General features: G+C 39.3%; 1 long non-coding RNA gene across 1 annotated transcript in view; it reads right to left on the bottom strand.

Moving 5' to 3' along the window:
- LOC120596888 (uncharacterized) overlaps window positions 1-12,281 on the bottom strand; it is a 54,363-nt gene extending 42,082 nt beyond the window's left edge. The window contains exons 1-2 of the long non-coding RNA XR_005651247.1: window positions 12,195-12,281; window positions 11,530-11,608 (exon numbers count right to left, since the gene is read on the bottom strand). This is a non-coding gene — a long non-coding RNA (uncharacterized LOC120596888). The remainder of the gene's footprint in view (window positions 1-11,529; window positions 11,609-12,194) is intronic.
- Between the last annotated feature and the right edge of the window lie 521 nt (window positions 12,282-12,802).

Here is a 12,802-nt window from a genome sequence, read left to right as displayed (position 1 = left end):
TTCTTCCAATATTCTGGCTTCTTAGGTTCTTGGATACATTTATTCTAATCATGTTCTTCCACCTACTCTAGTTATTTACTTAGCATGCTCATATGGCAGACTAGTGGTTCTCACAGGTTAGCCTTCCTATCACCTGGGAACTTGCTAGAAATGGAAATCTCACTCTGGCCCTATTGCATCAGGAAATGTGGTGTGGGGCCCAGCAATTCCCACTTAACCAGCCCTCTATGTGATTCTGGCACTTGCTCCAATTTGCTATTACCAAAAACTAAAACACCTTTATCATCCATTTCCAATAATCTCACACTCAATTTAATTACAGCTAACAACCCTTCAACCCTAACAGGGCCTCGTCTCTCCCTTGAAAATCCCTTAAACACCCTACTTCATATTACTCATATTCAGATTACTGCCATTTTACTCATTTGTCAAAAAACCTCAACTCCGAGTTCAGACCAAACTTCAACCTATGTCTGGCCTCTATTAGAAGAACTAGGTATGGTTAAAGAATATCTAATATCGCTTTACAACGGGGGCCACTATTGCAGCGACCCCTCCCTGCGGCAAGACAACTTGATTCTTTACTCTACCGTTCCTCCCACCCGCCTGAGTGACTATTAGGAAATTCCTCACTTCTTCCCTTGTCTTCACCCGTACCTATGACTTTGCTTCCTAGGCTAACAAGAAATAGCAACAACAGAACAGAACTTCCCCTCTCACTTCCATCTGCCTATCGGCACCCGCACCCTTCCACGCTGCCTGCCCTCTGGCTTCCCCAGCTTGTGTGCACTTGTAAGATCAACCTCTTCTGCTTGTGCACAAGTCTTTACCCTCTCCTGCCTACTCGAGGGTGTTTCCTACTAACGATCCACTCTTTTCTGCTTCATTGGCTTTTCCCTCTCTACTGGATCATTCATCTGCATAAAGCACGCTGTTATTCCTCCCATTAAAAAAACAAAAACAAAAAAAAACCCTCTCAATACTAATATAACCTTCCCCTCCAGCGACTGCCCCATATCTCCTATTTACACAATTTCTCATGCCCCATTTTCTCTTAAACCCACTCCTTCGGTTTCACTCCCACTGTCCCTGTAAAGGTCATCTCTGACGTCTTCCACTTGCTTGACCCGTCAGCAGTACCTGACATGCTCTTCCCTCCCTGCCAGCCCTTCCTTCCCGTGCCTCTCCTCCCGTTTCTGACACCTGACCAGTCCCTCCCTCCATGTCTCCATTCGCATCGACCTGGGCACTACACACTGCAATTCCGTAGTTCTCAGTCCTAACTCCTATTTTCTTCTCATTCTTCACTCACTCCCTTGGTAATTTCGTCAGTCTCAAGGCTTTAAATAACTCCTATCCTAATCATCTCTAATTTATAATTGCTGCCCAGGTCACTCGGCAAACTCCACACTGGTATATTCAAAAGCATATTCATCATCTCCACTGGTCTAACAGATGTTGAAAACTCAATGTGACAAAAATCGAATTTCTCTTCTTCCTCGGGGAACCAGCTCTAAATAGTTTTCCATCTCTGGTAAGGGTAATCACATGCTTCCAGATGTCAAGGTCAAAAACTTCCAAACCTCCTCTGCCTGATCTCTTTTTTCTCTCCCACATCTACTTCTAAAATGCTATGTAATTTGCAAGATTATGAGTTTTCTTCAGGTAGAATGGCCTGCTTTGTTTGTCTGTTTGTTTTGTTGTTGGATCTCAATTACGTGGAATGGAGTACTGGAAGAAAGAGTAAGTAAACCGCTTTCAAATGAATGAATGAATGAGCTGATCTCTAAAGGTGGACAATAAGCCAGATACCATGCTTTCTGCAGACCAGAATGGGTCACGAAAGCTCCTGTTGTACATCATTACTCATGCCTTTTCCAGAGCATTTTAAAGCAAATTTAAACCAATAATTGTTCCTTTAGCATGGGAGAGGGAATGAAAATTGTCTCACCTGGACCTGTTCTAAAATCAAAGATGTACAAAATAGATCACTTTTAACCTAGCAAATACAAAATAGTTTTCCCTAAATCGCACTGCAGAGGGTACCAACAGAGTGAACTACAGTAACAATTTCTCAAAACTTCAATGTATCTTCCCCATGCCTTAGCATCTGAGATGGCTCTCACCTACCCTCAAGATAAACATTAGTCTCCTTATCCTTTATATGAAAAAATTTAACTTCTAAAATTTAACTTATCTCTGTTTTATCATTACATCACATACACACAAACTATTTCCTAAAAAAGACAGATATTTGGGTCATGAATCCAAGGCCATATGAGAGTAGCTGAGTAGAACTAGGACAAAAAGCCAGATTTCTTTGATACCCTGTGTCAGGAACCTACAAACTTTTTCTGTAAAGGGCCAGATAATAAATATCGTAAGCTCTGTGAGCCATATGGTGTCTGCCACAACTACTAAAGTCTGCTACTGTAAGGCAAAAGCAACCATAGATAATATGTAAATGAATGAGTATGGCTGCATTCCAATAAAACTTTATTTACAAAAACAAGTGGTGGGCCAGATTGAGCAACTGGGCTGTTGTTTGCCAACTCCTGCCCTATGTCTTCTTTGTGTAGTTAATCATTGCTTTAAGGGTTTACATTGCTTCTTGAGTAAAAAAAAAAAACATATATATGTTTTATAATCACAATAATTTGTTGATAGTTACAATAATACCGTTCCGGAGTTTATGAGTTCTGAGTGGTACTTATATCATTTAATTCGCCTTCCCAAAGAAAGCACTGGAGAACATTAAGGCATAGCAAGTGAGAAAACAGAGAGAATTCTATTGAACAGCTTTTTAAAAAAATATATAATGAGTATACTTACACAAATATCCGCTATTCATATAAAGTTGGCTTTTTTTTTTTTTTTTTTTTTGCATTTGTAAAGTGGAGTGTTCAGGAATGTGTTTGCATGTCCTCACGTAATTTTCTATAAATACAATTATTGAGACTTGGCAGTTAGAAACACAAGGATCAAATTTACAACCATTATAAAGTTACAGAAAAAAATCACTGTCCTGGGTAGAAAAAAACAGTTAATGATTGCCTTTGGACATCAGAAGTGAGAATGAGTTAAAATAGATTTGAGAAATATGTAATACTTTTACATTCATTAACCTTTACCTCTTTAAGTTTCTCCAGAATAAGTGCCACGACACAAAGTGGCATGAAAGAAAATGTATCAGAACCAGACATGGAGAATATTCTGTCAGTTCAATGTAGTGGTTTCAAAAAATAACCTTTTTGTTGTTGTTGTTGATAGTGAGATAAGAATAAAAGAGAGAAAACACACTGATAAATTGAGGACTGATAACAATGTTAGATAACACTTACTCAACACTTACTCTGTGCCAGACAACATTCTAAGTATGTTATATATATTAACTCAATCTTTCAACAACTCTATGAGGCAAATACAACTATCATGGCCCAAATTTCCAAATGAAAACAACTGAAGAACAGATGTGGAAAGTAATTTGCCCAATGTATCCAGCTGGTAAGTAGGCAAGAAGGGATTTGAACTTGTAGGATGTGGTTCTATAGCTCGTGCATTTATTGACGACTATATTACCTCTAAAAATTAGAGGTTATTAGGATTTTTTTTGTTTTGTTTTGGAAAATGTTAACCCACTAGTAAGCCAAACAGACAGGCTAGTGGAAAAAGTCAAGAGAGGAGATTAAACAAAATCTCGAGAAAAGGTAAGAAAAAAAACTAAGGTGTAACCTTGGAAGACAGAAGACGCATTTTTCATTAAAATACAAAGAAAGACATGTTGGAATGAAGATCAGCCAATTGCAGTTGCTCACACCCAAATAAACATGAGGAAATCATTGACTGGCCGATGGACATAAGGGCAGGAGCCTGGAGGATGTGAATAGCTCAAAATATCTCCTGTGAAAAACTCAGCAGGGTCCCCACAGAGCTAAATGGGAGGATAAGCTCAGGGCCCAGCTGAGGCCAGGTAGCGAGGATGTGTAATGTGCCCAAACAATTATCATAGTCTGACTCCTGTAAAACACGCCAATTATAAATGAATTTTCTATTCATTAAGGCAATTGCTCTAGGGACCCATTAATCCATTTCAGTTCTTGTAACTCAAAAGTTTTATATCTCTTCTTAAAAGATTCTACAGGTCTGAGTCATCACTAATTCAGACTGGCCTACTCTCTAGTCCATACAAATATTTAGCATTTTCGCTACTTATATTTAATCCATTCTAAGACAGAGTTATTTCAGATTTTACCATCTCATGAATCAGGTTATGTCTTATACCTGATGATAAAATTGAGAGTATTTTTTCAGTGGTACATAAAATAATGCTGTATTTGACAATCTATGACCCACTGGATTAGATGAACCCCATTATTTACTTTGCCTTCAATTAACATTAACACTTCCAAGCCCAGGAAAGTCTGGAAACTTAACCTCAACACCACTCAGATTTCTGTAGCTTCTTATCCTAACAGATATCCACATGTGCTATTTTATAGTCACACGACACCTATGAGACAGGTATTTATTACCTATTCCTTTCACAGAGGAAGAGTCAGCGGTTCAGAGAAGTTGACTGTCCTGCACAAGGTTACTAACGTATGGAACCAGGAGTTGAATGCACATCTTCAGGCACCAGCTCTGCTCCTTCGACCACCCCAGATTTTTGCTCTGGATAAAAGTTCTAGCGTCCTACATTTTAATTAAGATGTAAACACTACCTGTACAACTGCGGGTGTACCTGACAACCTCTCACTCATCAGGGTAGAGGAAAAGCATACACAGTCATATCCTTTATCCACAGGAGGATACATTCCAACACCTCAGTGGGTGCATGAAACTGAGATGTTACGAAACCCTATATATACTGTGATTTTTCCTATACAAGCATACCTATCATAAAATTTAATTTATAAAGTAGACACGACGAGAGATTAACAACTAATAAAATAATTACAACAATATACTGTTGTAATAAAAGTTATGTGAATGTCATCTCTCTCAAAATACCTTATTGTACTATACTCACCTTTTCACTTAAAAGAAGCACTCCACAGCCTCTCTTTGGAATATCCGAATTCACTACTCTTGCACTTTGGGGCCGTTATTAAGTAAAATAAGGGCGCTTGAGCACAAGCACTGTGAAACCGCGACAGTCGATATGATAACTGAGACGGCCACGAAGGGACTAATGGCTGCGGAGCTTAGACAGCGTGGAGACGCTGGACAAAGGGATGATTTACCTAACGGTCGGCCTGAGATTTCATCAAACCACTTAGAGAAACACGCAATTTGATACTGATGAATTGTTTATTTGTGGAATTTTTCATTTAATATTTTGCACTGCTGTTGATCTCGGGTTACTGAAACCGTGGAAAGAGAAAATGTGGTTAAGCGGGAGACTTCTCTACGAGAACTTTACATAACATCGTTCTGTACTCGTGAACAGTAAGAGGCAGAGAAGCTGCCTGTGAAAGAGTTTCCCATCCTTTTTTAAGCTCTTCTAATTTCACAGGCCACAGTTACTGAAATCTCAATGTCTTTGTGCTAATAAACAGCTTTTTCTTTTTGTGTATGCAAGAAATAAATTTTTAAAAAGAGAGCATGAGAAAAACTACTCTGCAGAATTAGAGCAAAACTTTTGAGTTGATGAAATGGGTAAAGACAGCCAATGTCATTAAACAGCCAGTGGAAAAATGACCCTCAACTCCAGATTTATTTGAAGACTACCAGAAAGACAGAGTGAAACTTAACACGAAACTGACACAAGTCTGTTACTTACAGAGAACTCAATTAAATATGTCAATTGGCAATAAAAGTGTAATAGTCGACCCTTCTTTTCAGGCATCTCAAGATACTGTTTACCTTACATTACCCACAAAACAGGCTCCTTGCAGATGATGGTGAGCTACCCTCAGATTACCAGGCAGCCAAGCCAATTTGGACGTTCATGCAAACAAAACAGTCAAACTTCCAAATTACCAGCCTGGCTGAAGAACCAGATTTATTTTGAGAGTTTGGTGACTAAAATAAATAGACTTGAAGCCTGAGGATGGGCAGGGTCTACTTGGGATCAGGGGTGGATTGTAGCCAGAGGGAGGGAAAAGGCCAGGGGAGACACTACAGAGAGGACAATAAATGAGTTTCTGAATAAACTCTGCCACGTGGAGACTTACCCGAGCACTACATGTGGTCTCACGCTCTTAGGCACTAAAATGTATTGCTAAGGGGTGGTAAGTAAAACAGTGTGGCACCGAGGCAGGAAAAGACTCAACAATGGACAGAATATGGTAATTTAACCAAATCGGCAGGGGAAAGATGCATTAGTGAATAATTGGTTTTGGTACAATGGACCAGAAGTTTGGAAAATCAGGTAAAATTGGATCACTACTTCTTAAAAAATAATAATAAAATTCAAATAAAACAAATCGAAATGTAAAAAATGAAACTTTATAAAGAATACTAGGAAAACATATAGCAAAATATTTTTGTAATTTTGGAAAAAAGGCTAATAATCTCAAAAAGTTGTTCAAATCCATAATAGGAAAAAGCAATACATTTATCTCCATAAAACTGTATAGTTTCTACATAGCAAAACCACAAACCAGACTGAAGGATAAATGACAACCTAAAAAAATATTTTTAAGTCTATGTCCAAAAAGATTAAAATGCTTATTTTTTGTTCCTACGAAGCAATATTTTAAGAAATAGAAAGCAATAGACATTAAAAACCACTTTACAGAATAAAAACAAAAACAAATGACTCTACATGAGGGATGTTACTTGGGTGATGAAAAAATGTTCTAAAACTGATTTATGGTGATGGTGACACAACTTGGTAAACATACAAAAGAAGAAAAATATCACTGAATTGTACAGTTGATGTGAGTGAATTACATGTTAAACAAGCCTCAGTAAAGTTGTTCAGAAATGAATAAACATTAAAATAGATGTTTTTATTAGTATTCAAAGATATGCTAACAAAACAACACCTCCTGCGATGATCTCGCTAAACTTCCACAACATCGCATTGTCCCGTTATTTTTTTCCCCCCTTCCTTTCCCTCCGCAGTCTCCTTTGTTCATTCCTCCACTTTCATTCCTTCCGGTTCTCTGCTGAACTTTCTGCCACATTCCCTCCCTAGGAGTCAGAACTTGTCTGTATCAACAGTAGCAACAATGTAAAGCAGCACTGTAGACCTCTTTTCTAAACTCCAGGATCATGTATCCAGCTGTCTGCTCAGTGTCTCCCCCGAGGTTGAATCACCCATGTATCAAACTGAACACATCCAGAAGGCAACTCTTTAATCCCACAGCTCTCTCCCCCGCACAAAATTTCCCCCCTCCGGCACTCCCCTCCTCTGTACATGGTATTTCTATCCTGCCCGCCAAACTCTGAGATTTATCCTTGGTGTCTTTCCCTCCTTTACTTCCCTCATCCAATCCTATTCCTGTGTCAAAAATATCTTTGGATTCCATTTACTTCTCTGCCGTCCTGCAGTCCCCCTACAGTTTAAACTACCATCATCTTCCGTTTAACAATCCCAAGGGCACCTGCCTGGTTTCCCACTCAGACTCGTGCTCTTCTCTAACCTATTCTCCAACAAGGGCCAGCATGATTTTTTTAAATGCAAATAGAGTTATTTGTGGTGGACACTGAGCTGCATCACTCAGATTCTGCGTCAATGAAGGACTTGTTATCCAGAGGTTGAGAATGATATCGGACCCTTCGGGGTCGCCTTGGCTGCAAAGAACTGCCTTGCCCCAGGTCACACCACATCCAATGATGATTCAATGAATTCAGAGGTCTCTGTGCCCAACCATCTCAGCATCACTGGGACCACTCTGAACACTGCTCCCCGTAAGGTCAGCCAGGGCTGTCGTTGGGCCCAAATCCCAAATTGCCTTCTCGCTCTGCCTCATCCTTCATCTTTCCCTTCTTCCACAGATGCTAATCCTAAGAGCACTCCTTAAGAAACAATCTTTCTACTCAACTCTGTCTCAGACTGTATCCTCAGGAATACGGTCTGTAGCAGCCTTGTTTCCATGCTAGAAACCCGACGACGGTATTTTTGGGGTCCTACTGATCCAGACAGATTCCTCTCTTGACATTCACCTGCTCCAGTCACACTGAGTCTGTCTTCAAATACACCAAACTGTGGCAAGCTTCAGGATTTTTTTCAGGTTTCATTCTGTTAATGACGTCCAAACTACTACAGACGATAGGATGCAGATCACTCACAGATAACACATTTCATCAATTTATAAGCTTCTTACACAGAATAGCTCTGTCTTAAATGTGATATTCTCTATAATAGCTGACACAGAGCTCTGCTCACAGAAGACACCCAATAAATAAAAACATGTGTGGAACTGAATTATATGACTTAGCAACAAATACTAAATTGCAGGACCAAGCCACTACCCACAAGAGCATCCTCAAACAGTTCTACCAGACTAGGCAAACTCCAGTGAAAAAGGCAATGGAGAGACAGGAGACAATTGATATGTACAATGTACAACTGTCTTATAAAGTTGGGATCAGAAATTCTTTCATGACAAACTAATGCATAACCTCAGCAATGACTCATACCCAAGGTATTTAAGGCAGCAAGAAGTACATGGGGCTGTGCTTTTACAACTCCTGTTTATCACGTCTCAGAAACTCCCTTCAGGAAAATTTCTTCTTGAATAATTTCATACTAAGACCTTCTTTCTTCTCCCATTGAATCTCTGTAGGACCGGATCCAAAGCTAAGAACATTCTACCTATTTGCAGTATATTCTCTCTAATTCCAAAGACTGTTACTAAATGGCACCATTTTTCCCGTTCAGGATCCCTATCAACAAACTCCTATCATGTCTCCTTATTTGAAAGTGTGTAGCTAATTAAGATGAACTACGCACTCTTGAATCTAACAAGTGTGGCACCTTTAAAAAGAACCTCCTTCTTAGAAGGCATTATAATAAATAGAATGATTTAAATAACTAAAAATTTCCAGAAAAATAAATAATCTATTTGCATTCAAAGAATCTCCAGTAAAAGACTACCATGACTATACTGGCAAAATAATTCCTCCTTAATCACGAATAATATATTTGTCTTTGAATTTCAGAATTGGTTGATAAACAGATAGCTTATAATATCCTTGGAAAACAGCTCTTTAAAGACATGAAGAAACTGAACAAAACAAGGGTAATATAAATCGATGGAAGAAAAGGAATAACAGATTCCCCCTAAACGAGCCAGAAACTTAATTATCACCTTTACTGAAACCCAAACACCCAGGTTCTTGTTTCAAGGAGACCTACTCACAGAATATTTTCATGACTACCCTGTGTTTGCAACTGAAGATTAAAAACTAAATATTATTTGACAAGTTTTTATATGACGACATAAAGAGTGGCTAGAGCCTGGCTGTTGACTCAGACATTTCTGCCAACCTCCTTTGCCTGCCAAAATATAGCTTCAATAAGCACACATAAATTTTATTTTTAATAAATAACCACAAAACGGTTTCATAAACAGACTAAACTGTGGATAATTGTAGCTTACAATGACTATGTGTTACAGTTTCAGTAAACAGAAGCTACTCAGTCTGAAACTGGCACGCCCTATCTCCATCTTATGGATTGATGGCAAACCCGCTCATGTTGGAACAGCTCAGTGATTTTCTTGGTCAGAGGCCTACATCCCAACTACTTAGGCTTCTGCCTTCCTGCAGGAGCCCTCCTGTTCGTCTCTGCAGACATCAGGGTTTAGAGTTCTGAGAATTTAAAAGGATAGCTGAGGTCTCCGCTTGGTGTCCCAAAAGGGTCTTTGTGGTTCAGAACAGTTCTTTATGACTGACCAACATGTAGACACCTATGATGGTTTAGAATGAATAAATAAAGGGCATTTGGGGGGAATAAATACTGATTTGATGAGAAGGAACCAGTGAGAATAAACTGTTCTTTCTAACTAACTTTTCTTGGAATTTACGTGTTCCTTCTACTCAAAGGGTCCTTTTGGAAGAGTGCGCTGCCTTTTTTGGTAAGTAAATCGACTGATTCCTTAAGAAAAAAGCAGCTTATTGAAAGCTTCATGGATGTTTTTTTCTTTTTTGTCCTTTAGAAATCAGCTTTATTTTTAAGCCTCCCTGACCACATGTGTGCTCTGATGAACTTTCGTTCAAGTCAAGGAAAAGAGGCTCACATTTACCACGGCGCCTCCAAATTCTCCCGCACCTCACACTGGCCCCGGGAAACCCAGAAAGAGAAAAGGCAAAGGAGGAAATAGTTTTAAACATTTAGAGCTTCCTTTTGAAGGTGAAGAAAGAGAGTTTTATCTCTAGCAAACACACACACACACACACACACACACACACACACACACACACACAAGCCCCTTTGTGGAGAAAAAGCAGTGATGACTGATCAAACGGCTTTCGGAATTCCAGGCATGCCAAGATATCTCTGGGTTAAATGGTGGCGAAGACCCCGAAGACCCCCATGCTGTTTAAAAATAAATAACTCCAGCAACACGATCCACATTCCATTTGTACTAGACCATCTTACATGTTTTACATTCTACCTGTGGTGACCTTTCATTTCTTAGCTCATGGTTGGATGTATTCAGCCACAATTTACATCTTACCAGATGTACGAACCTAGGATGGACAGGGCAGAGCCTGTGGTCAGGAGGGGAGATAGGGTAAGACAGTGGCACTGACACCAAGAAGCGCCCAGCCCGAGGACACAGAATAGAACAGAGCTATGGATTAAGTGCCATATGAGCTCAGGGAGAGAGTGACTCACGCTGCCTGAGGTTGGTCTCCACTAGGAGGAATGCCTTGTGGTGTTTTGTGACCTATGAAACATTGGCAGCCTGCGATGCCGCCTCACTATTCTGTTATGCTCCTCAGCTCTGCCAAGGTTAGATTTCTCATCTTAACCTCAGTCCTCCTCCCGTCTGCATCCTTTACAACCCTACACAACCCCCAGTGATTTTTTTTTCTAAGCAAATCCTCACTTGACTCCAGTTAGCCAGTTTTTCTATTCCTTATTCCAAATGAAATTTAACTCGCTCTATATATTTCTTATTAAGAAGCTATAAGTAGCTAACTATTGAGGATACAGACATGCAGGGTCTCATTTTCTTCAAAAAGTTTATAACTCAGCAAGAGAGTTAGATGTAAAAACGTAATGGGAAAAATGTTTTAATAGAGGTGTAAGTAAAATGCTGTGAGCTCTTAAAAAAGGAAGTTTGTTTGATGGGATTACAGATGTTTTCACAAAGGTTCTGTCGTAAATTGAACCAAGAGGCACAGACATTTTTCATGGTGCTCAAGGGACAGTGTGAGCAAAGGACTTTAGATGCTTGGGTAAGTGGCTGAGTGCCACCAGAGCACAGACTACATAGAAGAAGAGAGTAAGATCTGCTGTTGTCCAACAGGTTGAACCCATCCCAAGAAGAAAAGGTACTCTGTGAATAAGGAGAAACATTCAAAGTTCTCTTAGAAGAAAAAAAAAAAAAGAAACTTAAGACTGACCTGTGATTTAGAATGGCAGGTCCCGAAGCAGTGAGAAAGATGAACTGGAGAGACTCAAGGCGAGAGCTGGAATGGACCCCTATCAGCAAGAATAGAAGACAGTACGATAAAAGGCCTGTAGAGGCTAAAATAAATGTTTTCTCAGTGTGAACGAGGCTCCACTGTCACATTTCAACCTCCCTGCCACGCTTCATTTTCAACAATCAGACAAGTGACCAACGAAATCAGATATTAACCAAATAAAATGTTCTCTATTGAGAAAAGTGCTGTCTAATAGAAACTTCGCAGTAATGGATACTGAGCACTTGAAATGTGGCCACTATGACTCAAGAACTGAATTTTTACTTTATTTAGTTTTAATTAATTATAATTTACATGGCTCCATGTGGTTAGTGCCACCATACTGGACATTGGCAACTAAAGAGAATAAAATTTTCCTGAGTCAAGGGATTCAAAGCATTTCTAAAATTTTTACATTAGTCTACTAATCATCAGACTTCAGTGGCTCTGCTAGATTTCAGATTGTGTCTGCCAACCTATCAAAAGATCCACATTAATGAATAATAAGATAAGGTACTTATATTTAGCTCGGGCATGACAAAACTCCAAATATATTTTCAGTTCCAGAAAGGATCCCTTTTAGTTACTCAGAAGGACCATCTAACCTCCAGGTCTGCTTGCATAGCCTATCAATGATGGGTAAGATCGTGGAAGTCAGAAGAGGCTGACAGGTTCTCTGACTTAACAAAGAGAAGGATCTGCATCCTGATGACACACACACTTTCCAGTGAAAGCTGCCCAGCGAGTCACTGCCCCGTTGTGGCCGAAGTGCGGCAAGATGGCTGGGGTGTGGAGTTAAACGTTTTCTAAGTTGATTTGTGGTGTTAACTTTCCAGATCATAGAAATGATTTAGTTCAATATGTTTTCTCTTTTGGCTTTGGAGTCAAGAATTATAATCGGTTCCTAAGACTTTAACTTTGAGTTTTCCATGCAGTTATCTCAAAAACATCCTTTTGCAGTTTTCTTGGAAACTGGTTTCTTGTTCCATGAATTCAAATACGCTATATGTCATGGCTACTGGTCAGCTATCAGGATACATGGCCATTTTGGCACTTCGCTCTTTAGAACCTCTTATGAAACACTAGAAGACTAAATAAAACCATATTAGATAACTTTTCACTTGCTAATTTCTCTAGCAAAATATATTAGAGAAGCATAGGAAGAAATTAAGTAATAAGATTTTGAAACAACATTTAATTTACATGTTAATTA

Source organism: Pteropus medius, unplaced genomic scaffold (assembly GCF_902729225.1).
Source record: "Pteropus medius unplaced genomic scaffold, Ma_sr-lr_union100, whole genome shotgun sequence".
Taxonomy (NCBI): Eukaryota; Metazoa; Chordata; class Mammalia; order Chiroptera; family Pteropodidae; genus Pteropus; species Pteropus medius.
This window is presented reverse-complemented; position numbering and strand designations above follow the sequence as displayed.